This window comes from Saimiri boliviensis, chromosome 9 (genome assembly GCF_048565385.1).
Source record: "Saimiri boliviensis isolate mSaiBol1 chromosome 9, mSaiBol1.pri, whole genome shotgun sequence".
Taxonomy (NCBI): domain Eukaryota; kingdom Metazoa; phylum Chordata; class Mammalia; order Primates; family Cebidae; genus Saimiri; species Saimiri boliviensis.
Genome location: NC_133457.1, coordinates 96,604,089 through 96,629,655, shown reverse-complemented (window position 1 = coordinate 96,629,655; position 25,567 = coordinate 96,604,089). Strand labels below are relative to the sequence as shown.

Sequence of the window (25,567 nt, the reverse complement as noted above, 5' to 3'; positions counted from 1 at the left end):
GATAGAAGGATCTGAGTCTGGGAGTTCAAGGCTGTGGGGAGCCATGATCACATCACTGCATACCAACCTGGGTGACAGAGGGAGACCCTGTCTCCAAATAAATAAATTAATTAATTAAATTTAATTAAATAAACAAGTAGCAGTAGAAAGACTATTAGTCTTACTATTCACAATGTTGAACGTACAACACTGTCATGCCCAGATTTACAAGTACAATTACTGGAATATATAACAATGAGGTTCGAATTCCCTTGCTCAGAAGAGATACTCTATTCAAGAATCCTCTAGGAATTCTGGTAGAGTACAACAGGTTTTCCAGGGATTCTCAAGTCAACAGCTCTGAAACTCTAGAACTGTCATTTGGTGGCCAGGAAAGAACCACTTTGGCAGGGAGAGAGTGGCCATTTGGGACACCAAGTGAACTCCACTAGTGCTTCCACTCCTTCTTCCAGAGCTGGCCAGATTCCCTCAGCCAAGATCCCAAGTCAGCACTGCAATGCCAACAGCACAAGATAGAAAGACAGATGGGTACTGCCCCGGCAAAGCCCACACCTGCTGCTCCACAGGCTGGCAAAGAGCCACACTATGGAAAAGCGGGGCTCTTTTCTTTTCTTTTGGTTCCCAGTGGGAACTTCAAGTCTCAATCGGTTACACCTGGCTAGCTTCCGTCAGCATAATCTGCCATTTCCTCCCGACAGACTATAACGTATGATGCTTATACCTTGTGCCTCTCCTCTAAGGGGCTCAAAATAAACTATGAATAATTCCTCGTAGGGCCCCTTACCAAAGAGTCCTCTCATCATTTCAGAGGCAGATGGCATCTCTAACACCTACTTAATTGCTCAGGCCAAAAACCCAGGAGTCATCCTTAATTTCTCTCATTCTCTCACCCTCACCCCACCATCCTGCTGGTTCTACCTCCAAAACACATCCCCAATCCATCCTCTTTTACCACCTCCACTGCCACCAACCTAGAAGGCCACTATCTTTTCTTGCCTAACCTCCTCTAGCCTCCTGGCTGCCACTCCTATGCCCTCTAAAATTCATCGGCCACAGAGGCCAGAGTGATTACTTTAAAAAAACAAAAATAGATCATGTCACTCCCCTTTTCCAGAACCTCCAGTGATTCCCACCGCTTTTAGGACAAAATCCCAATTCCTTACTCTAGCAGACAAGGCCCTGTATGATCTGAGATGCTCCCCACCACTCCCATCCCCTACATCCACCACCTCCCGTCTCTGCCTTCGACTCACCTATCCCAGCCATTCTAAGCCTTCTTGAAGTTTCTAGAACTTACCAAGCTTGTTCCCACCTCACAGCCTTTACCCTTGCTCTTCTTTCTAACACATCTTGAAATGGCTGGTCCCTCCCTGGGAGCAAATCTCAGCAAAAATATCACTACCCTAGCAAGGCCTTTTTTTTTTTTTTTTCTTTTTTTTTTTGAGACGGAGTCTTGCTCTGTCACCCAGGCTAGAGTGCAATGGCACGATCTTGGCTCACTGCAGCCCCCGCTTCCTGGGTTCAAGCGATTTTCATGCCTTAGCCTCCTGAGTTCAGGCAGATGCCACCACGCCCAGCTAAGTTTTGTATTTTTAGTAAAGACAGGATTTCACCTCGGCACTTATTCCTTATCCAAATTCCCTTGTTCCTTTATTGGTGTATTTTTCTGTTTGCTGCCAGTAGAATCTAAGTTGCATGAGAGCAAGGGACTCATGTACCTTTCTACCATGATATCTCCAGGCTAAAACAGAACTGACACATCCTAGGTGCTCAGGAGATGCTGGATAAATACAATCTGGGGAGGAGAGTGGCAAGTGCACTTGAAGTCCGAAGACTGAATTTCAGCGTGAGATGGGTCACTCACTCGCATCATGGCTTCTTGGCTTCTCTTCAGATTTCTCAACTATAAAACTGAGATTCTAATTTGCACTTTACCTTCCTTGAAGGGACACAGAGAAGACTAAATGAGTAAAAGAATGTGTAAGCAAGTGTAAGCATTTTTGTAAACCATTAAGCACCATATTGTTATTGTCAAGTATTGTTACTCTCTGTTACATAGGAGGAGACTGACTCTTTCTCAGGGACTTGTGAATTAATGGATGAAAAGGCTTAGGAAGCAATCTGAGGTTTCTAATCCAGGCACCTAACAGAAGTCTAGGGACACGACAAAAGAGATTACAATCAGAGGCTTTACTCTGCAGCCAGGCAAACATAAGATATGAATTCATTTAAAGAAGTCAAATCATGTCGAATGCAGTAAGTTGCAAAGTAAGCTCTGAGTTCCTTGAAGGAGATCAATGTGGGATTGATCTCCACATCCTCCAATGTGCCTAGCACAAGGGAATTTAGCAAATACTTACTGAATTGGGTGTTGGGCTGCCAAACCTGACATCCTACCAACAGCTTTCACCTTTCTTTGCAACCCATTGTGGCAAAGGGTTACAAGTTCCTGGAGCAACCGTATAAAAATATCAACATTTATATAATGCCATGATGGCTACTGTTTCATGCTTGCAATGACGTTATGGTTGACAGATGTGGTATTATCATATGCTTTAATTTATTCATTTGCCACCCATAAATGGAAAATACAGTACAAGCACCACATTAGTCCAAATAACAATAGCTAATGTTTACGAAATATGCTGGGCACTTTATATATATTGGGTTCAAATAAATCCTCAGAACAGCTATACATAATATGTACTATTATTATCCTCATTTCTCTTTTAGATGGAGTCTCACTCTGTCACCAGGCTGGAGTGCAGTGGTGCAATCTCAGCTCACTATAACTTCTGCCTCCCAGGCTCAAGCGATTCTCCTGCCTCAGCCTCCTGAGTAGCTGGGACTACAGGTGCCCACCACCATGCCCGGCTAATTTTTTTATTTTTTAGTGGAGACAGGGTTTCACCATGTTGGCCAGGATAGTCTCGATCTCTTGACCTCATGATCCACTTACCTCGGTCTCCCAAAGTGCTGGGATTACAGGTGTGAGCCACCACGCCCAGCCTACTATCCCCATTTTACAGATGAGGAAACTACACTACCAAGGTGTTCAAAATTAACTATGAATAATTCTTCCTCACAGGGCTCCTTACCAAAGAGTCCTCTCATCATTTCAGAGGCACTGAGCATCATTTCAGAGGTAAAGTAGCACCTCTTTGCTCAGTAGCATACAGCTTAGAAGTGGTAGAGCCAAGATTTTAGTCCAGGTAGTCTGATTGCAGGCTTTTAACCACAACTGCCTAACAGCACTGAAAGGGCCTTCAGTATAATCTAGCCTAGTCCCCTCATTTTAAAGAGGAGGGAATGAGAGACAGAGAAGCCCACTTTTAAAGATTCCAGCTCTCAGTCTGGGCACAGTGGCTCACGCTTATAATCCCAGTACTTTAGGAGGCTGAGGCAGGCAGATCACCTGAGACTGGGAGTTCCAGGTCAGCCTGACCAACATGGAGAAACCCTGTCTCTACTAAAAATATAAAATTAGCCAGGAGTGGTGGCATGCCTGTAATCCCAGCTACTCGGGAGGCTGAGGCAGGAGAATTGCTTGAATCTGGAAGGCAGAGATTACGGTGAGCTGAGATCACGCCATTGCACTCCAGCCTAGGCAACAAGAGCAAAACTCCATCTCTTTTCTGAGGTCCTCACTTTGTATGGTATCTATTTAAATGAAGCTTTACCTGAAATTTTGTTTCCTTACCTTTTGAAGAAAAGCTTCTAGCCAGTTAAAAGTAACAAAAGAATAACCGTGGCCTTTTTTTTTTTTTTTTTTTTGAGACGGAGTTTCGCTCTTGTTACCCAGGCTGGAGTGCAATGGCGTGATCTCGGCTCACCGCAACCTCCGCCTCCTGGGTTCAGGCAATTCTCCTGCCTCAGCCTCCTGAGTAGCTAGGATTACAGGCACACGCCACCATGCCCAGCTAAATTTTTGTATTTTTAGTAGAGACAGGGTTTCACCATGTTGACCAGGATGGTCTTGATCTCTTGACCTCGTGATCCACCCGCCTCAGCCTCCCAAAGTGCTGGGATTACAGGCTTGAGCCACCACGCCTGGCAACCGTGGCCTTATAATAGCAACTGTTGCAAAATCAAACCCAACAGTGAATGGAGGATAAAATGCAGCATTTACCTAGAAACATGTCTACTTTCGTCACTTAATAGACGCAAGATTCTTAGGCAATGGCTGGAGGTGGTGGCTCGAGCCTGTCATCCCAGCACTTTAGGAGGCCAGGAGTTTGAGACCAGCTTGGCCAACATGGCAAAAGCCTGTCTACTAAAACTACAAAAATTAGTGAGCGAGGTAGTGAACATCTGTAGTCCCAGCTACTCGGGAGGCTGAGGCAGGAGAATTGCTGGAACCTAAGAGGCGGAGGTTGCAGTGAGCTGAGATTGCGCCACTACACTCCAGCCTGGGTAACAGACTGAGATTCAGTCTCAAAAAAAAAAAAAAAAAAAAAAAAAAAAAAAAAAAAAAAAAAATCTTAGGCAGGTCCTTTCCTTTACTTTTCTGAACCTGTTTCCTCTTTGGCAAAATGCGGATGACATCACCAGCTACCCGGCAAAGTCTACATAAAGAGTAAATGAAATAATATACCTGGTAAAGGGCTTCTTAATCATATGCTTATAAATAGTTATTACTGCTTTAAGCACTTCCCAAAGGACATAAAGATGCCTATTTTCTTCTGGAAGAGCCAGGGAAGCCCAAGTAGAAAATGAGAACATGGGCCAGGCCGGGTGGCTCACGCCCGTAATCCCAGCACTTTGGGAGGCTGAGCCAAGCAGATCATGAAGTCAAGAGATGAAGATCATCCTGGCCAATATCGTGAAACCCCATCTCTACTAAAAATACAAAAATTAGCTGGGTGTGGGAGGCTGAAGCAGGAGAATCGCTTGAACCCAAGAGTCAGCGGTTGTTGTGGTGAGCCGAAATCTCTCCACTGCACTCCAGCCTGGCAACAGAGTGAGACTCCGTCTCAAAAGAAAAGAAAGAAAATGAGATCATGACCCCAACTATTTCAAGGGCTTGACCTGAAAGAGTTTCCCAGGGCTACTTGTAGAAGTCCACTGCTTCCCTTGCTCTGAGCAGAAGAGAGAAGTAAAACTGGGGTTGGAGGTTGGCATTGCAGTAGGACTATCCATATGAGCTGGCACTCTACACACCTACACCTAACCTGTCCCAAAGTCATCTCCTCCTATAAGTCTTGCCCTCCTACCCTAGACACCTCATTATAGCTGGTTCAGCACTTACTATTTTGCCAAGCTACTTGACATACTCCGTCTCGCTGGATTTCCACAGTAGTCTATAATCCCATTTCACAGATAAGACAAAGAAGACTCAGAGAAATTAACTTGTCCAGGGTCACACAGTTACCAAGTGGAAATACCACATCTCCAGTAACTCACTCAGTCTTCAAACTGGCTGCTTGGTCTCCCATTCTAGGGTTCCCTGAGAATGCTCCATCTCCCCATTTAGGGCACTGTCACATACAGGTCTCATCACCTTAACCACTCTGAGAAACAAGGTTAGGACCCCACTGGACAAACAGGTCAACTAAGGCCAGAGAGGAGAAAAGACTTGCCCAAGGTCACACAGCAAGCCCGGAACAGCAACGAGGTTTGGACCCCAGGCTCTCGCTTCCCCGCTCTCCTCCCAAGCTGGTTCCCTGACCACAGCCCCAAGGCCCCCCGGTGGGCTGCTACCCAGGGTGGTCCTGTCTGCGGCTCGGGCCGCGATCCCGCCCGGGGAAGAAGGGGCGCGGCCGTCCGGACGACCAGAGGATGCCCGGGAGGCAGGGCAGAGGATGCTCCGGCTCGCAGGACAGCAAAGCCAGGCGGCGGCGCGGGCCCGCCGGGAAAATCCCAGGCAGCCACACGGATCGGCCCTGCTCGGCGGACGCCCGGCGCCTCCGACTCACCTGCGGCCCGAGCCAAAAGCGGGCGGCGGCGGCGGCGGCGGCGGCGGCGGCGGCGGCGGGGGCGGCGAACCCCTGGCTCAGCCATTCCCCGCTGCCCCGGATGGGGAGAGACAGTGGCCGCTCACTTCCTTAGCAACCTGGCTCAGCGACCCACTTCCTTAGCAACCAGTGTCAACTTCAATAACTTTATTGGGACACGAGCAGCGGACAGGGAGAGCCGAGTGGGAGGGGCCGGGCGGGGCTCTGCTCGGTGCGGGCGCTTAGCGGGGGCTCAACACACCTCGGCCTCCTCACCCACCTAAGCGGGGAGAGTGGCGCACAACGTGGCCTGCCTCAGTTTCTCATCTGTAAAATGGAACACACGCGATTTCAGCCGCCGTTCAACCTTTCCTAAAAGCTTTCACATCCCTTATCTGACTGGTGTCCCAAACTGCTACAGAGATAGTTCCCATTTAGAGTGCCCCCAGTGACTCAATCCAAACACCTGTAGGCATCCTTGTTGTTTCTTTCTTGTCCCTTACCCAATCCAGTCAGTCACGACCGCACCAGGCAAGGCCAGGCCACGCTCATCTCTAGCCTGCCTGAAATATCTGGTCTTTCTTCCATTCTTTTGTCCAGTTCTGGCTGGACAACCCATTTTCCATAAGGTGGCCAGAGTAAATATTTAAAATAGATCATAAGCCAGGTGCAGTGGCTCACGCCTGTAATCTCAGCACTTTGGGAGGCCGAGGCAGGTGAATCACCTGAGGTCAGGAGTTCGAGACCAGCCTGGCCAACATGGTCAAACCCTGTCTCTACTACTACAAATACAAAATTCAGCCGGGCGTGGTGGTGTGCACTTGTAATCCCAGCTACTCAGAGGCTGAGGCAGGAGAATCACTTGAACCCGGGAGGCAGAAGTTGCAGTGAGCAGAGATGCCACCACTGGACTGCAGCCAGGGCAACAAGAGGGAAACTCCGTCTCAAAAAGAAAAATTAAATAAATAAATAAAACAGATCATGCCACTCCCTGGTTAATATTCAATTTAATGGAGTCCCATTGCTCTTAGAATCAAATCTAAAGTCCTTATTACTTCCTGCAAAAATTGTTAAAATTCTGTTCCAGCCACACTGGCCTAGAAGAAAGAGCGGGTTCCAACTCCCATGGAAAGTTCCAGCTTACACCTGCTGTTCCCCACTAAACAGAAACTCCATAAGAGCAGTCTTTTATTTGCTCACTCTTGTATCCCCATACCTGGAACTAAGCTTAGACAATAGTAGGTGGTCAATAAATATGTGTTGCTCCTTGAATGAATGAATGAATACCTGAGATGCTCTTCCTCACCTGCCCACCCCTACCTTTTGCCTGTTATGTCAGATATTGCTGTTTCCTCTTGAAAACTTATTTCTTCTTGCTCCTGGACACACACAGCTGGACAATATTTCCCAGCCTTCCTTACAGTTCAGACCAAGTTCTGGCCAATTAAATGTGATGTGTGCCATTCTCAGGCCTGGCCCATTAAAACTCCCACATAATTTGATTTACGATTTCTCTAAAGTGAAGAAGTTTATTTTATTTTATTTTATTTTTATTTATTTATTTATTTGAGACGGAGTTACCCAGGCTGGAGTGCAATGGCGCGATCTCGGCTCACCGCAACCTCCGCCTCCTGGGTTCAAGCAATTCTCCTGCCTCAGCCTTCTGAGTAGCTGGGATTACAGGCACGTGCCACCATACCCAGCTAATTTTTTGTATTTTTAGTAGAGACGGGGTTTCACCATGTTGACCAGGATGGTCTCGATCTCTCGACCTCGTGATCCACCCGCCTCGGCTTCCCAAAGTGCTGGGATTACAGGCTTGAGCCACCGCGCCCGGCGTTAATTTTATTTTTAAATAAAATAATAAAGGAAATGCCAAAAGAGACTGCACCCAGCCTCTTTTGGTGTTTCCTAAGGCTAATAATTGCCTCATTTCCCTCCTCCCCACTTTAATTAGCTTTCTTTGCAGCTATTAATTTTTTCCTATGTGATTAATAAATTAGACAAATAACCAGCAAAGTAATTTTTCCAGATGTGTAACATAACAAATAATTTGGCTGGGTGTGGTGGCTCATGCCGGTAATCCCAGCACTTTGGGAAGCGGAGGCAGGCAGATCACCTGAGGTCAGGAGTTCAAGACCAACCTGGCCAACATGGAGAAACCATGTCTCTACTAAAAATACAAAAAATTAGCCAGGCATGGTGGGTGCCTGTAATCCCCACTACTCGGGAGGCTGAGGCAGGAGAATTTCTTGAACCCAGGAGGTGGAGGTTTCAGTGAAGCGGAGATCACCCCATTGCACTCCAGCCTGGGTGACAAGAGCAAAACTCCATCTCACAAAATCAACAACAACAACTTAAAAAAAAAAAAAAGTTCATGAATTCTCTTTTATGTTTTTCTCCTGAAGTCTTCAGCTCTGATCTGGAGCAGTGCTCTTCAGGCCTACTACACAGCTGTCATTCCGAACTTTTCTACATCCTACTCCTGATTGGGATTCCCTGTACCCTGGACCTTGTGTCTCAAACTTCTGAATTGTGGATTTACTCTGTCATCTCTGTGCAGCACATCTTTCTGTAGATTCCTGAGAAAGGTTGCAAAGAAGCAAATATATTTAGTCCTTGTATGTGTAAATATGTCTTTATACTGTTTTCACACTTGATTAATAGTTTAGTAGGGTATAGAAATGTAGGCTGAACACTGGGCGTGGTGGCTCATGCCTGTAGTCCCAGCACTTTGGGAGGCTGAGGCGGGCAGATCACCTCAAGTCGGGAGTTTGAGACCAGCCTGACCAACATGGAGAAATCCTGTCTCTACCAAAAATACAAAATTAGCCAGGTGTGGTGGCACATGCCTGTAATCCCAGCTACTCAGGAGGCTGAGGCAGGAGAATCACTTGAACCCAGGAGGCGGAGGTTGAGGTGAGCCGAGATCACACCATTGCACTCCAGCCTGGGCAACAAGAGCAAAACTCCATCTCAAAAAAAACAAAAAAAAAAAAGAAAGAAATCTAGGCTGAAAATTATTTTCTCTCAGAATTTTTAAAGCATTGCCTTATTGTTTCTAGTATCCAGATTTAAGACATCTAATGCCATTCTTAATCCTATTGCTTTGTATGTGTCTTGTTCTTTTTTTATTTTTAATATTTGAAAACTTTTAGGCTATCATCTTTTTTTGTTTGTTTGTTTGTTTTTGTTTTTGTTTTTTGAGACGGAGTTTTCGCTCTTGTTACCCAGGCTGGAGTGCAATGGCACGATCTCGGCTCACCGCAACCTCCGCCTCCTGGGTTCAGACAATTCTCCTGTCTCAGCCTCCTGAGTAGCTGGGATTACAGGCATGCACTACCATGCCCAGCTAATTTTTTGTATTTTTAGTAGAGACGGGTTTTCACCATGTTGACCAGGATGGTCTCGATCTCTTGACCTCGTGATCCACCTGCCTTGGCCTCCCAAAGTGCTGGGATTACAGGCTTGAGCCACCGCACCCAGCATTTTTTTTTTTTTTTTTTTGAGATGGAGTTTCACTCTTGTTGCCCAGGCTGGAGTACAGTGGCATGACCTCAGCTCCCCCCAACCTCCACCTCCTGGGTTCACATGATTCTCCTGCCTCAGCCTCCTGAGTAGCTGGGATTACAGGCATACACATGTCACCCAGCTAATTTTGTGTTTTTAGTACGGACGAGATTTCTCCATGTTGGTCAGACTGGTCTCAAACTCCTGACCTCAGGTGATCCACCCACCTTGACCTCCCAAATTGCTGGGATTACAGGTATGAGCCAGAATGCCTAGCTAGGCGATCATCTTTATCCATAATGTATTTGATGATGATTCCCCTCAGTGAGGCTTTTCCTCACTTGTGTTAGCTGGGCCTTTTCAGTCTGGAGATTTACATCCCTCTAACCTAGGAAATTTTCTTATATTATTTCTGTGATAATTTTCTTCCCTTCTATTTTTTCCCCCTGAGATAGTGTCTCGCTATTCTGCACAGGCTGGAATGCAGTGGCATGATCATGGCTTACTGCAGCCTCAACCTCCCAGGCTCAAGTGATCCTGGCACCTCAGGTACATACCACCATGCCTGAGTAATTTTTCTGTCTTTTGTAGAAATGGGGTCTCACTCTGTTGGCCAGCTGTTCTCAAACTCCTGGGCTCAAGCAATTCCCCTGCCTTGACCTCCTAGAGTGTTGGGATTACAGGACTGAGTCACCACACTTGGATCTCCCCTTCATTTTTTTTTTTCATTCTGGAATTTCTCCTAGTTAAGAGTTGTACCTTGGAAACTGAGCTCCTAATTTTCTGTTTTTCTCTATTTTCCCTCTTTTTGGCTTTTTTGTTCTACTCTGTGGGAGATTTCCATCCATATTTTTACTGTTAGTGTCTGTCTCTTCTATGGAGGAATCTGCGCTCGTCTTTTAGTTATCAAAACAATATTCCCTGCAGACATTTGGGTCATAACTTCCTCCCCCTGTTAAGTCAGTTACTACTTCCCCTTCTGCCTCTGTTTTCCAAAAACTTGCTGAAATCCCCGGGCCACTAATATTTCCTTTTCTTTGCTATTAATGTTCTGGGTTAATACATTTTTTCTTCATAATTGTCATATAGGTGGGGTGTGAGGGAAATAAAAACAAATATATGTCATCAATCCACTATGTTTAACTGGATGTCTTTACTGCTATTTAACAACGATGTATTGTGTTATTCTTCAAAATAGCGAGGAGAACTGAAATGTACCCAACACATAGAAATGATAAATACTTGGGTGATTATCAGGTATCCTAAACACTCTGACTTTATCATTACACATTCTATGCATGTAACAAAGTTGCACATGTACATTTTGTACAAATATAATGTTTCGAAAACGGTTTAAATTTTTTAAACAGATAGGTAAAACGTATGAACAGATAGTTGAGAGAAAAGGAATAGAAAATATTGCTTTTAAACATAGGAAAAGGAAAGATACTTATGCTTACTCACATTAAAGGAAATGAAAATTGAAACAACTTTTTAATTTATTTTGGAGACAGAATCTTGCTCTGTCGCCCAGGCTTCAGTACAGTGGTGCAATCTCGGCTCACCAGCACCTCTACCTCCGGGTTCAATTGATTCTCATGCCTTAGCCACCCGAGTAGTTGGGATTACAGGCATGTGCCACCATACCTGGCTATTTTTTGTATTTTTTAGTAGAGGCAGGGTTTTGTCATGTTGGCCAGGCTGGTCTCAAATTCCTGGCCTCAAGTGATCCACCTGCCTCAGCCTCCCAAAGTGCTGGGATTACAGGCATGACCCAGTCACTGCACCTGGCAGAAAAAAAGAACTTTGGAAAGGTATTGTTGATAATGGTCTGATCTTGATTCCACCCTTAGCAAGCTGAATAAAGCTGTGCATTGAAATGGGATTAGTAGTAGCAGCTGTACAGTGCACGGTGACTAGCTTGTTCCAGTTTGCACAGGTCTGTCCCTGCTTTAAGCACCCAAAGTTTCATGTCCCAAGAAACTCCTTAGTGCAGGCAAACCTGGATGACTGATCATCCTAGTATGATGGGGTAACGTCTATATTACCAGTATGTTTCAATTCCTGGCATTTCCTTTCCATACTGTGTCCTCTTTTCCATCTAATCTGGACTGTGAGGCATTTATTGCTCAGAGGAGGGTTATTTCAGTAGAAAAACAGAGAAAGGACTTTCTGAGTCCCAGAATCTTGGGGAGGAAACTCAGGGAATGAAAGAAATTTTGAAAAGTCAGAATAGTGCTTTCAAACCTCTCAATTCTGGAGATTTGCTGAATTCAGCGGAGGGGAGAGATGATGAGGATGCAACAAGAGGAAGGAAGTTAGTGGGCTGGGACAAAGGATACTGATCTACAGAGATCACGTGGACCAGAGCAGAGCCCCTCCTTCCAACTCCCCCAGAGCAAACTCCAGCCTAGAAATGATCTGGAGTAATTCCAGCAAGCACCATGGTGTCAGTTTACCATAAATGATAGAAACCAACTCTGATGGTAGCAGAAAAGGAATTTATTAGCAGGGTAATAGATAGGAAGGCCACAAAATCACCAGGAAGTTTCTGGAAGTGGCCAGGAATAAGGAAGGCGAGGCCACGTGGGACCATGTGCTACTAGACCTGTCTGGTGAGAACACTGGTTGTTCTGCTTTCACCATGGTCATCCAGTCATGGGCACTGTCTCAACACCATTCTCACCTTCCCTCTCCATAAGAATTCCCCATAAACTTGACTTCCTCTTTTTTTCTGGAGACAGGATCTCACTCTGTAGTCCAGGCTTGAGTGCAATGGTGTGATCTTGGCTCACTGCAACCTCCACTTCCCAGGTTCAAGCGATTCGCCTGCCTCAGCCTCCCAAGTAGCTAGGATTACAGGTGCCTGCCACTACGCGCGACTAATTTTTGTATTCGTAGTACAGATGGGGTTTCACCATGTTAGCCCGGCTGGTCTCGAACTCCTGACCTCAGGTGATCTGCCAGACTCAGCCTCTCAAAGTGCTGGGATTGACTTCTGTAACCCAAGCCCTAATTGGTCCATCCTTTATCACATGCCCATCTCCTACCTGCAGTGGAATCTGTAAAGACAAACATCTGATCTTTTGGCTTCTATGGTAGGAGAAAGACTGCCTTCCGTTCACAAAGTAAGCATTTCCCAGACATAGGGAGGGAGTCCTGTTGCTAAGGGGTGGGGGTGGAGTGGGGAATCCCTTTATAATCAGACATCTCCTTTGCCAAAAAACTCCCATTAGCTCTCCTCCTCGATGTCACTCAGTGAGGACCCTCCCCACAGCAGCAGGCATGTTGCCCAGGGACCACCCAGCTGGAATTAAGCCCACTGTGTTATGAAACTTGGCTCAGTCCCCATCTGAGTTATCCTGTGAGAATGCCCCATTTTAGTGGCTAAGACAACCCAATTTTTTTTTTTTTTTAATACGGAGTTTCGCTCTTGTTACCCAGGCTGGAGTGCAATGGTGAGATCTCGGCTCACCGCAACCTCCGCCTCCTGGGTTCAGGCAATTCTCCTGCCTCAGCCTCCTGAGTAGCTGGGATTACAGGCATGCGTCACCATGCCCAGCTAATTTTTTGTATTTTTAGTAGAGATGGGGTTTCACCATGTTGACCAGGATGGTCTCGATCTCTTGACCTCGTGATCCACCCGCCTCGGCCTCCCAAAGTGCTGGGATTACAGGCTTGCGCCACCGCGCCCGGCCGACAACCCAAATTTTGTATGACAGAGAAAGGCACTAGATATCTGGCGATTCGGTGGCAGCAGGGGAGTGTGGGCCGGGACACGCTCACACCTATCATGGGTGGGGCTGAATGGAGGCCGAACCAGGAGAAAGGTAAAACATAGTCCTGAAACCCATGGATGGTTTTATTATGATCTCATCCAGGCAAAATAACTTCCGATGGACTCCCTACAAAGCTGACAAGTGGCAGATGGCCTGGCTCCCCATGCAAGTGTAAAATCACGACATTTGCTTTCTTCTCTGACATTTGAGAGCAGCGCTGTCCAACAGACCTTTCCACCATGGTGGACATGTTCTACATCTGTGCTGTCCAATAAGGCAGCCAACAGCCACATGTGGCTACTGAGAACTTGAAATGAGTCTAGTGCTACTGAAAAATGGAATTGTATTTATTTAATTTTAATTAATTTATGCCTAAGCGGCCACATGCAACTAGTGGTTACATATTGGACAGTGCACCTCTGAGCTATAAAAATGACAAGCATGGGCCGGGCACGGTGGCTCATGCCTGTAATCCCAGCACTTTGGGAGGCCGAGGCGGGTGGATCACGAGGTCAAGAGATCGAGACCATCCTGGTCAACATGGTGAAACCCCGTCTCTACTAAAAATACAAAAAAAAAAAAAAAAAAAATTAGCTGGGCATGGTGGCACACGCCTGTAGTCCAAGCTACTAGGGAGGCTGAGGCAGGAGAATTGCTTGAACCCAGGAGGCGGAGGTTGCGGTGAGCCAAGATCGTGCCATTGCACTCCAGTCTGAGTGAAAACTCTGTCTCAAAAAAAAACAAAAACAAAAACAAAAAAATGACAAGCATGGACTGTGGGTCCAGACAGGCTAAGGTTTGAATCCCAACCACATTCCTTATGCGTTAGCTGAGTGACCCAGTGTACATCACTTGACCGCTCTGAGACTCACATTTCTCATGTGCAAAATACAGCTGGAAATGCAACTGCTTAGGTTTGTTGTGAGGATTAAATAAAATATGGTGTGGGGCCAGGCACAGTGACTCACACCTATAATCCTACCACTTAGGGAGGCTGAAATGGGTGAACTGCTTAAGCTTAGAAATTTAAGATCGGCCTGGGCAACATGGCAAAACCCCCTCTCTACAGAAAACACAAAAATTAGTTAGGCATGGTGGTGCACACCTGTAGTCCCAGCTACTCAGGAGGTTGATATGGGAGGATTGCCTGAGCCCTGGAAATCGAGGCTGCAATGAGCTGAGATCATGCTCAGTGAGTGAGATCACTGCACTCCAGCCTCGGCAGCAGAGCAAGATTCTATCTCAAAAAAAAAAAAAAAGATACAATGCCCAGCACTTAGTAGGTTCTGCATGAATGGTGGCTGTCTTTCCTTTCTTTATCAGTGGGGCCATGGTGTCCTCCAGCAAAGCAATCATTGTAAATGTGAGAAGTTGAGCTGGCGAGAGAGTTCAGTCTTCCTGGAAATGTAAAACCATTTGGGGAGGAGGGCTGAAGAGGTGTCGTATAAAAAGACTGCAAAGGGAATTACTTATTAGAATGCAAGGAGGTGGCATCCCAGCATCCCTTTCAGGAAAAAACAAGATGTGGGGTTTGGACTGAAGCCAAGCACCTGAGATGTGCTTGATGCTTCTCACTTGGCTGAGTGCCCGGGTTCCGAATGGATGGAACTCTGGGACCTGAGGGAGGCTCTAAGGGCTGAGGATGGAGCTAATGGCTTCTAAATTCACATCTCTGATGTTTTCTGAAGAAAGCCAGACAGGAGTTGGCTGCTAATTGTTTCCTCCTCAGGCATTTAACCGGCTGTGTGACCTTGGGCAAGTGAGTTTACCCTTCAGGACCTCATTTCCCTGCCTGCTTCCTGCAGGGCTACAGTGAGGGTTCACCCAGGACATAGGTGTAAAATGCTCTCCCAGCTGTAAGGCCCATACACAGTAAGAGATGAAGAAAACAATTTTTTTTTTTTTTTTTTTTGAGACAGTCTCACTGTCACCTAGGCTGGAGTGCAGTGGCGTGGTCTTGGCTTACAGCAACCTCTGTCTCCCAAGTTCAAGTGATTCTCCTGCCTCAGCCTCCTGAATAGCTGAGATTACAGGCATGCACCACCATATCCGGCTAATTTTGTATTTTTAGTAGAGACAGAGTTTCTCCATGTTGGTCAGGCTGGTCTCAAACTCCCGACTTCAGGTGTAATCGCAGCATCCTGGGGGCCCAAGGTGGGAGGATCCCTTGAGGCCACGAGTTTGAGACCAGCCTGGCCACCATAGAGAGACTTCATCCCTAAAAATTAAAATTAAAAAATTAGTTGCTGATGCATGCCTATAGTCCCAGCTATCTGGGAGTTTGAGGCAAGAGGATCCTTTGAGCCCAGGAGTTTGAAACTGCACTGAGCCATGATCATGCCCTTGCACTTTAGCCTGGGTGATGGAGTGAGACCCTGTCTCAAAAACAACAAATGTATATTATCATCATTTACTTCTCAAATTAGCAGATTTTTAAAAAGTGTCATACTTGGCTGAGCTCAGTTGTTCATGCCTGTAATCCTAGCACTTTGGAAGGCCAAGGCAGGAGGACTGCTTGAGCCCAGGAGTTTCAGAGCAGCCTGGATAACACAGTGAGTCGCTGATCTCTACAACAAAATTTAAAAATTAGCCAGGTGTGGTGGCACATGCCTGTGGTCCCAACTACTAGGTAGGCTAAGGCAGGATGATTGCTTGAGCCCAGGAGGTTGAGGCTGCAGTGAGCCATGATTATAACACTGCACTCCAGCCTGGATGACAGAGCAAGACCTTGTCTTAAAAAAAAAAAAAAAAAAAAAAAAAAAAAAAAAAAAAAGCATCATACACAATGTTGGCAAGGAGCACTTTCGTTCCATTGCTTATGGTATTGAGAAATTGGCACAAATTGTAAGAAAAAATTACATGATGACTAAAAAGCGTTTAGTCAGCCCATTCCATTTCTAGGAATCAATTTTGAGAAAATAATGAGATATCCTCACAAAGATTTAGGCACAAGCGTGTTCACCCCAGCTACATTTGCAACGGAGAAATATTATGTCCAATATTAAAGGAATAGAGAGAATAAACTAAGAGATGTCAGTAAGGAGGAATATTATGCTGCCAATTGAAAATGATATTTTTTGGCTGGGCGTGGTGGCTCATGCCTATAATCCCAGCACTTTGGGAAGCCAAGGTGGGCGGATCACAAAGTCAAGAAATTGAGACCATCCTGGCCAACATGGTCAAACCCCGTCTCTGTACAAACTACAAAAATTAGTCGGGCATGGCGGCACATGCCTGTAGTCCCAGCTACTCAGGAGGCTGAGGCAGGAGAATCACTTGAACCCAGAAGGCAGAGGTTGCAGTGAGCCGAGATTGCGCCACTGCACTCCAGCCTGGCAACAGAGCAAGACTCCATCTCAAAAAAAGAAAAGAAAGAAAAACATATTTTTCAACAGCATCCAATGATATGAGGAAATGCTCATGAAAATATAAGAAAGTAAAAGGATACCTATAACCATTAAGAAAAATTTTTAACTGCTCTGTGGTGCTCTTCAAGAAAATTTCTTACACAATCAACAGAATTAAAAAGGCAACACACAGAATGGGAGAAAATAGTTGCAATTCATATATTAATGGGTTAATATCCAGGTTCTATAAAGAACTCTGGCCCAGTGCGGTGGCTGATGCTTGTACCCAGCACTTTGGGAGGCAGGTGGATTATCTGAGGTCAGGAGTTTGAGACCACCCTGGCCAACATGGTGAAACTCCATCTCTACTAATACTACAAAAATTAGCCAGGCATGGTGGCACACACCTGTAACACCAGCTATTCAGGAGGCTGAGGCAGGAGAATCACTTGAACCCAGGAGGCAGAGGTTGCAGTGAGCCAAGATCGTGCCTGGCAACGAGAGCAAAATTCCATCTCAAAAAATAAAAATAAAAAAGAACTCCTACAACTCAACAACAAACATATAAACAATCCAATTAAAAAATGGCCAAGCCAGGTGCAGTGGCCCATACCTGTAATCCCAATGCAGGAGGATTGTGTGAGACCAAGAATTTGAGATAGTCTGAGCAATGTGGTAAGACTCTGTCTCTACAAAAAAAAAGGGGAAAATATTAGCCTGGAGAGGGTGTGAGCCTGTAGTCCCAGATACTCAGAAGACTAAGGTAGAGGATCACTTGATCCTTGGGAGGTCAAGGCCGCAGTGAGCCATGATTGCACCACTGTGCTCCAGCCTGGGTGACAGAGCAAGACTGTCTCAAAAAAATAAATAATAAAAAAAGGACAAAGAAACTGAATAGACATTTTTCCAAAGAAACTATAGAAATGGCAAAAAAAAATGGCTCAGCACAGTAGCTCATGCCTGTAGGGAGCCTGAGGCGGGTGGATCACCTGAGGTCAGGAGTTCGAGACCAGCCTGACCAACATGGTGAAATCCTGTCTCTACTTAAAATACAAAAGTAGCTGGGCATGGCAGTGGGCACCTGTAGTCCCAACTACTTGAGGGGCTGAGGCAAGAGAATCGCTTGAACCCGGGAGGTGGAGGTTGCAGTGAGCCAAGATAGTGCCACTGCACTCTAGCCTGGGAACAAGAGCAAAACTCCATCTCAAAAAAAAAAAGAAATGGCAAAAAAACACACGAAAAGATATCTAAAATCACTAATTATGGAAATGCAAATCAAACCGCAATGAGCTACCACCTCAAACCCATTAGATGATTATAAAAAATAAAAATGGCCAGGTGCGGTGGCTCACGCCTCTAATCCCAACAGTTTGGGAGGCTGAGGTGGGTGGATCATGAGGTCAGGAGTTTGGGACCAGCCTGGCCAACATGGTGAAACCCAATACAAAAATTAGCCAGGTGTGGTGGCAGGCATCTGTAATCCCAACTGTTGGGGAGGCTGAGATAGGAGAATTACCTGAACCTGGATGGCAGAGGTTGCAATGAGCTGAGACTGCGCCATTGCACTCCAGCCTGGGCTACAGAGCAAGACTCTGTCTCAATAATAAATAAATAAATAAATAAATAAATAAATAAATAAATTTATTAATACATGTTGGCAAGGATGGAGACATTGGAAACCTCATGTGCTGTTGGTGGAAATGTAAAATGGTAGAGGTGCTGAAGTGTTAGTGCCTCAAAAAAACTAAAAATAGATTTTCATATGATCCAGCAATTCCACTTTGAATACCCAATGGAATTGAAAGCAGGGTCTTGAAGAGATTTCTGGATACCCATGTTCATAGCAGCATTATTCCCAATAGCCAAAACGTAGAGGCGACCCGCTGTCCCTCGACACATGAATGGATAACAAAATGCAGTATAAACATAAAATAGAATACTATTCAGCCTTAAAAAGGAATGAGATTCTGACACATGCTACAACATGGATGAATCTTGAGGGTATTACGTTAAATGAAATAAACCAGTGACAGGCCGGGTGCGGTGGCTCGTACCTGTAATCGCAACACTTTGGGAGGCCCAGGCAGGCAAATCACTTGAGTTCAAGACCAGCCTGGCCAACATGGTGAAATGCTGTCTCTATTAAAAATACAAAAATTAGCCATGAGTGGTGGTGTGCACCTGTAACCCCCCACTATTCATGAGGCTGAGGCAGGAGAATTGCTTGAACCTGGGAGGTGAAGGTTGCGGTGAGCCGAGATTGTGCCACTGCACTCCAGCCTGGGTGACAGAGTGAGAATCTGTTTCAAAAAAAAATTACACACACACACACACACACACACGCAAACACACACACACACACACACACACACACACACACACACACAAAACCAGTCACAAAAGGACAAATACAGCATGATTTCACCTGCATGAAATACTTAGAGTAGTCAAATTAATGGAGACAGAAAATAGAGCAGTAGTGGCTAGGGGCTGGGGAGAGAAAAGGGAAATTGTTTGATGGGTAGCATTTCAGTTTTGGAAGATGAAAAGAGCTCTGAGAATTGGCTGCACAATCATGTAATCATGCTGAACCCTACTGAACCCTACACTAAAAGGAGGCAAATATGATATATTTTACATATATATTTTACCACAATTTTTTATTTTTTATTTTATTTTTGAGGCAGGTCTAGCTCTGTCACCCAGGATGGAATGCAGGGAGTGGCATGATCACCTCTCACTGCAGCCTCAACCTCCAGGGCTCAAGCAATTCTCTCACCTCAGCCTCCTGAGTAGCTGGGAGGCTTGTGCCACCATGTTCCACTAATTTTTTATCTTTGTATGTTACCCAGGCTGGTCTCGAATTCCTGGGCTCAAGCGATCCTTCCACCTCGGCCTCCTAAAGTGTTGGGATTACAGGCTTGAATCACAGTGCCTAGCCCTTACACAATTTTTAAGAAGAAAAGAGGCCAGGTGTGGTGGCTCACGCCTGTAATCCCAGCACTTTGGGAGGCTGTGGCAGGAGGTCAGGAGTTTTGAGACCAGCCTGGCCAACATAGTGAAACCCCATCTCTACTAAAAATACAAAAATTAGCTGGGCATGGTGGTGGGTGCCTGCAATCCCAGCTACTCTGGAGGCTGAGGCAGGAGAATTGCCTGAACCCAGTGGAGCACAGGTTGCAGTGAGCCAAGATTGGGCCACTTCACTCCAGCCTGGGTGGAAGAGTGAAACTCTGTTTCAAAAAAAGAAAAAGGAAAGAAAAGAAATGAGAAAAGAAAGGAAGGAAGGAAGGAAGGAGGAAGGAAGGAAGGAGGCATCCTGTTTGCTTTCATCCTACTCCATTCGCCATCCTCAGCAAGTGTCCTTTTGTCCTTGCACTCGTCATCTTGTGATTGCAAGATGGCTGCTAGACATCACACTCACACCAGCATCATGGACAGGAAGATGCAGGAACAGAGGTTCTGTCCTAAGGAAGCTCTTTTTTTCTGTCTATGTAGGGGAGTGTCACCACTTGTGTTTCACTGACCAGAACTGGACCACTTGCATACCCCCAGCACTGTCCAATACAACTTTCTACAGTGATGGAAATGTCCCATATCTGTGTTATCCAAAATGGTAGCCGCTATTCATGGATAGCTCTTTTTTGTTTTGTTTTGTTTTGTTTTTTTAGATGAGAGTCTTGCTCTTGTTGCCCAGGATGAAGTACAATGGCATGATCTCAGCTCACGTCAACCTCCGCCTCCTGGGTTCAAGCAATTCTATTGCCTCAGCCTCCCAAGTAGCTGGGATTATAGGCGCCCGCCACCAGGCCCAGCTAATTTTTAATTTTTAGTAGAGATGAGTTTTCACCTTATCGGTCAGGCTGCTCTTGAACTCCTGACCTCAGGTGATCTGCCTGCTTCGGCTTCCCAAAGTGCTGGGATTACAGGCATGAGCCACCGGGCTTGACCATAAATGGCTTTTAAACACTTAAAATATGGCTAGTGCAGCAGAGAAACTGCATTTTAAATTTTATTTAATTTTAATTAAAATAAATTTTAAAAGCCACAGGTGTGAGTAATGACAACCATATTGAACAATGCAGCAATCCAATCTAGAAGGAATAAGTTTACTATGAATGGTCTAGACCAGCCATGATTCATCTCCTGGGACAGGCTAAATCTTCTCCAAGATTAAGGCAACTCCACAACTACCTAAAAACAAAGTAAGAGTTCTGCTGGGCATGGTGGTTCACACCTGTAATCCCAGCACTTCAGGAGGCTAAGGTGGGAGGATTGCTCGAGCCCACGAGTTTGAGACCAGTATGGAAAACAAAGTGAGATCTCATTTCTACAAAAATGTTTAAAATCTGCTGGGTGTGGCGGCTCACGCTTATAGTCCCAACTACTCAGGAGGTTGAGGTGGGAGGATCACTGGAGCTTGGGAGGTGAAGGCTGGAGTCAGCTGTGATCTCGGCCCTGCACTCCAGCCTGGGAAACAGTGAGATCCTGTCTCAAAATAAATAAATAAATAAATAATTGGAGCTCCGTAAACAGGGAGAAGGGAGAGTGTGTATTGAGTAGGCAATCAATAGCCTCTGGTACAGGTATGTTACTCTAGATTTTTTATGAAACACATTTGACCTAATAGGAAGTATGTGTGCATGTGTGTTGGCACAGAGAAAACTAGAGAGAAATATATAAAATATTTGCAATGGTCATTATCTTTGGGTATTCAGATTATAGTTGATTCTTACTTTCCTTTTAACACCTTTTCCTGTTTTCTAAATTGTATAGAGTAAGCAGAAATCATGTTTATTATTAAAATGAAGCAGCTGTTGGGGGTTTTTCTTTTTCTTGAGACAGCTTCTCATTCTGTCACCTAGGCTGGAGTGAGGGGGTGTGATCTCAGCTCACTGCAACCTCTGCCTTCTAGGTGCAAGTTATTTTCATGTCTCAGCCCCTCAAGTAGCTGGGATTACAGGCATGCGCCAGCACGCCTGGCTAATTTTTCTATTTTTAGTGGAGGCAAATCGAACTTCTGATTTCAAGTGATCCTCTCACCTTAACCCCCCAAAGTGCTGGGATTCCAAGTGTAAGCCACCACACCTGGCCTGTTTGTAGTCTTAATGAAGGCCACCATTCTCAACTTCACCATCTTGGACATGGTGACTATCATCCTAGAATGGTCACCACCTGGAAAGTCAAGAATGTCCATCTGGGTATGTCACCTACCCTCTCCTTCTCTGAGCAGCAAGGCCATTTCCTGTGCCTTGGCCACATGACTCAGGCTCTGCACAAAACTGGCATCTGACACAGGGGTGGCCAATCCATCAGCAAACATTTATTGAAGAAATTGTGTGAAGGACATTGCTTTAGGAAGTATGTGACCCCTTAAAGTAGAGTTTACACCGGGCTAGGACCCCGGAAATGTGGAGAATATTGACTGTATAAAGTCAATGTGGACTTGGAAAAGTCACTTTCCCTCTCTGAGCCTCAGTTTCTTCATTCACAAATGGGCATGACTCCTGCTGGATGACCTCACAGAATTTCTGTGAGAGAGTTGATAATAAGTGCTGTAGTGAAATGCTCCAGTATTTAATGACCATATGGGAGAAGCATAGTGATTCCTCTAAATGGCCACTAAAGATTCTTGCCAGGTGTGGTGGCTCACACCTGTAATCCTAACACTTTGGGAGGCCAAGGGAGTGGATCATCCGAGGTCAGGATTTCAAGACTAACCTGGCCAACATAGTGAAACCTCATCTCTACTAAAAATACAAAAGTTAGCTGGGCGTGGTGGCAGGCGCCTGTAGTCCCAGCTACTTGAGAGGCTGAGGTAGGAGAATCACTAGAAACTTGGAGATAAAAGTTGCAGTGAGCCGAGATTGTGCCATTAAACTCCAGCCTGGGCAACAAGAGTGAAACTCTGTTTCAGAAAAAAAAAAAAAAATCCACATGGAGACTGGGGAGCATGGGGTGTGGGAGAATCACCAGATTTGGAGCCAGGCAGAGCCAAAGGTGGCTCTCAGGTCTGCCATTGACAGCTGTGGAGCTGGACAGAAACCACTTTTTTTTTTTTTTTTTCACACAGGGTCTCACTCTGTTGCCCAGGCTGGAGTACTGTGACATGATCACAGATACCTTCAGCCTCAACCTCCAGGGCTCAAGCAATCCTCCCACCTCAGCCACCCCAGTAGCTGGGACTATAGGTGCATGCAGCCACATCTGGCTAATTTAAAATTTTTCTGTAGAAATGAGATCTCACTTTGTTTTCCAGGCTAGTCTCAAACTCCTGGACTTAAAGTGATCCTCCCACCTCAGCCTCCCAAAGTGCTGAGATTGCAGGCATGAGCCACTTTGCCCCGCCTAGAAACTTTGATTTCTCACAGCCTGTACGTAATGGACCCAAAGAGCACAGGGTGCTATAAGAGTTCATGAACTTGACCTGGCTGGATTCAAGACCAAATTCTTTCATTTTTTTCAGCTGGGTGTGACTGTTTGACTTTTCCTAAGGAGCATCAGAAGTAAATACACGCAAAGTTACACATTTGACAAGTAGGAAAAGGGGATTGCGGGATGAAAAGGTGAGAGCACAAGGAGTGGAGGCTGGTGGGAGACGATAATCCACAGACACGATACGGGGCCAAAGGCAAGGAGACTAAGGGGAGGGCTGCTGGGGGAGCTGAAAATCCCCAAAAAGACATTTATCGAACACTTACGATGAGTTAAGCAGGTCAGTCTTTATAATCATTCTATCATGAAGGTACTATTATTATCCCCACCTTACAGATGGGAAGACTGAGGCTCAGTTCAGTAACTAGCCAAGGTTGTGTAGCTACCACAAGGCAGAGTCAGGTTGTAACCCAGAGCCCAGACTCTCTCCTCTGCCTATTATCAGGTGACCCCAGCTCAGTTCCTCCCCTTCTCTCAAGTCCTCTGCAAATATTGGGTGTGTTTCTAGGACAGAGAGATGAAAAATATCCTATTCCCCTCCTCCCTGAAGGCTCCCAGACTCTGGAGAAGAGACACAATATGTAACTGATTTGAGACGAGGCCTTTCGGAAGCACATTCAGTGATGACTTGGAAACCGGGATCATTCTTGGTTAGCCCTCTCTGTTTTTTGAGACAGAGTCTTGCTCTATTGCTCAGACTGGAGTGCAGTGGCATGATCTCAGCTTACTGCAACCTCCACCTCCTGGGTTCAAGTGATTCTCCTGCCTCAGCCTCCTGAGTAGCTGGGATTACAGGTGCACATGACCACACCTCGCTAGTTTTGCTATTTTTAATAGAGACAGGGTTTCATCATGTTGGCCAGGCTGGTCTTGAACTCCTGACCTCAGGAGTTTTGCCTGCCTCAGCCTCCCGAAGTGCTGGGATTACAGGTGTGAGCCACCACGCCCAGCCCTTGGAAGCATTTCAATCTGTGACTCCTGGGTCCATACTTTCTAACAGTTGGAATTGCCTTCTAATGTACTGAGCTCCTCATCACCGGAAATGTGCAAACTGAGGCTAGATGGCTATTATAGAGATGTCAGAGAGCAATTTCAAGAGCCAATTAGGTAATTAGATCAGATAACATACATAATGCTTTCCAGCCCTGCAATGCCAAATATTTACTTAAGACTTTCAGCATATATTTTTAAGAACTAACTTCCACTCTGGTTCTAACTTACTGTTTTAACCTTTCCTTTCCCTTTCCCTTAGTTTCTTGATCTATTTATATATTTTTAATCATATGATTATACTGTATGAATTCCTGTAAGCTTCCTCAAATCCTTTCTGGAATAAGGGGAACAAATAAATCTGTACGTAAATATTTACCTAAAGGGTTTGGTTTCAGGTACTGAAAAGAAACAAAAAAAGAATTATGAGTTGCAACTGCCAAGTTATCTCAGGTCTCTCCGAGATTATCAGACTCAAAGCAATAAAGGCAACCGCAAGGAAAGAGCTAAGAGTCTGGGATGTGAGCATGTGCCTAAGTGCTCCTGACCCACTATCTCAGGAAAGGCAGCCTCAACGTTTTATTTCTCACTCTTTGTTTAAAATAGAATTTTTTCTTTTTTTGAGACGGGGTCTCGCTCTGTCACCCAGGCTGGAGTGCAGTGGCATGATCTCAGCTCACTGCAACCTTTGCTTCCCAGGTTCAAGCTGTTGGTAATAGATTCTTGGTGCCGCAAAGAAAAATTAGCAAAAGGATCTTTTAGCAACACAGTTTTTACTTCCTGGACTGCAGGAAGGGTACTCTCGTGGCATGATGGCTAGCAAGGGTACCCTTCCTGCAGTCCAGGAAGTAAAAATTGCATTGCTGAAAAAAGATCCTTTGTCTAAATGCTAATTTTTCTTTGCGGCGCTGAGCATCTATTTCCAACAAAGTGATTCTCACACCTCAGCTTCCCGAGTAACTGGGATTACAGGCAAGTGCCACCACTCCTGGCTAATTTTTGTATTTGTAGTAGAGACAAGGTTTCACCGTGTTGGCCAGGCTGGTCTCGAACTCCTGATCTCAGGTGATCCGCCTGCCTCTGCCTCCCAAAGTGGTGGCATTACAGGTGTGAGCCACCGTGCCCAGCCTAAAATAGATTTTTAAATTCCATGGCTAGGCATGGTGGTTCACATCTGTAGTTCCAGTACTTTAGGAGTCTGAGGCGGGAGGATAACTCGAGGTTAGGAGTTTAAGATCAGCCTGGGCAACATAGTGAGACCCTGTCTCTATAAAAATAAAACAATGCAACAAATTCTAAAACTAAATGTGGCAGTTTTTAAAGGAATGGCTGCAAATTCCTTGACACTCCTTCCATTGGAGGGGGAATCTATGTCCTCTTTCTTTGAATCTGGGTGGCTCATGGCTGATTTCACCAATAGAGTATGGCAGAAGTGACGTTGTGTGACTTCTGAGGTTGGGTCAGAAATAAACATGCAGCTCTGCCTGGTTCTCTTGGAATAGTCTCTCTCCAAGTGCTTCTTCCTAGCATAGTTCCTCTTGGAACACAGCTTCCATGCTGCCAGGAGCCCTAG

General features: G+C 45.5%; 1 protein-coding gene across 3 annotated transcripts in view; it reads right to left on the bottom strand.

Annotated features, from left to right (window-relative positions):
- KIF3B (kinesin family member 3B) overlaps window positions 1-25,567 on the bottom strand; it is a 97,292-nt gene that overhangs the window by 45,380 nt on the left and 26,345 nt on the right. For 2 of the 3 annotated variants that reach the window (XM_074406387.1, XM_039479610.2), the window contains exon 1: window positions 5,916-6,047. The exons of the other annotated variant lie outside the window; for it this stretch is intronic. The gene's annotated coding sequence lies outside the window, so the exon portion shown is untranslated. Of the gene's footprint in view, window positions 1-5,915; window positions 6,048-25,567 lie in introns of those variants that run through there. 3 annotated transcript variants of the gene reach the window in all.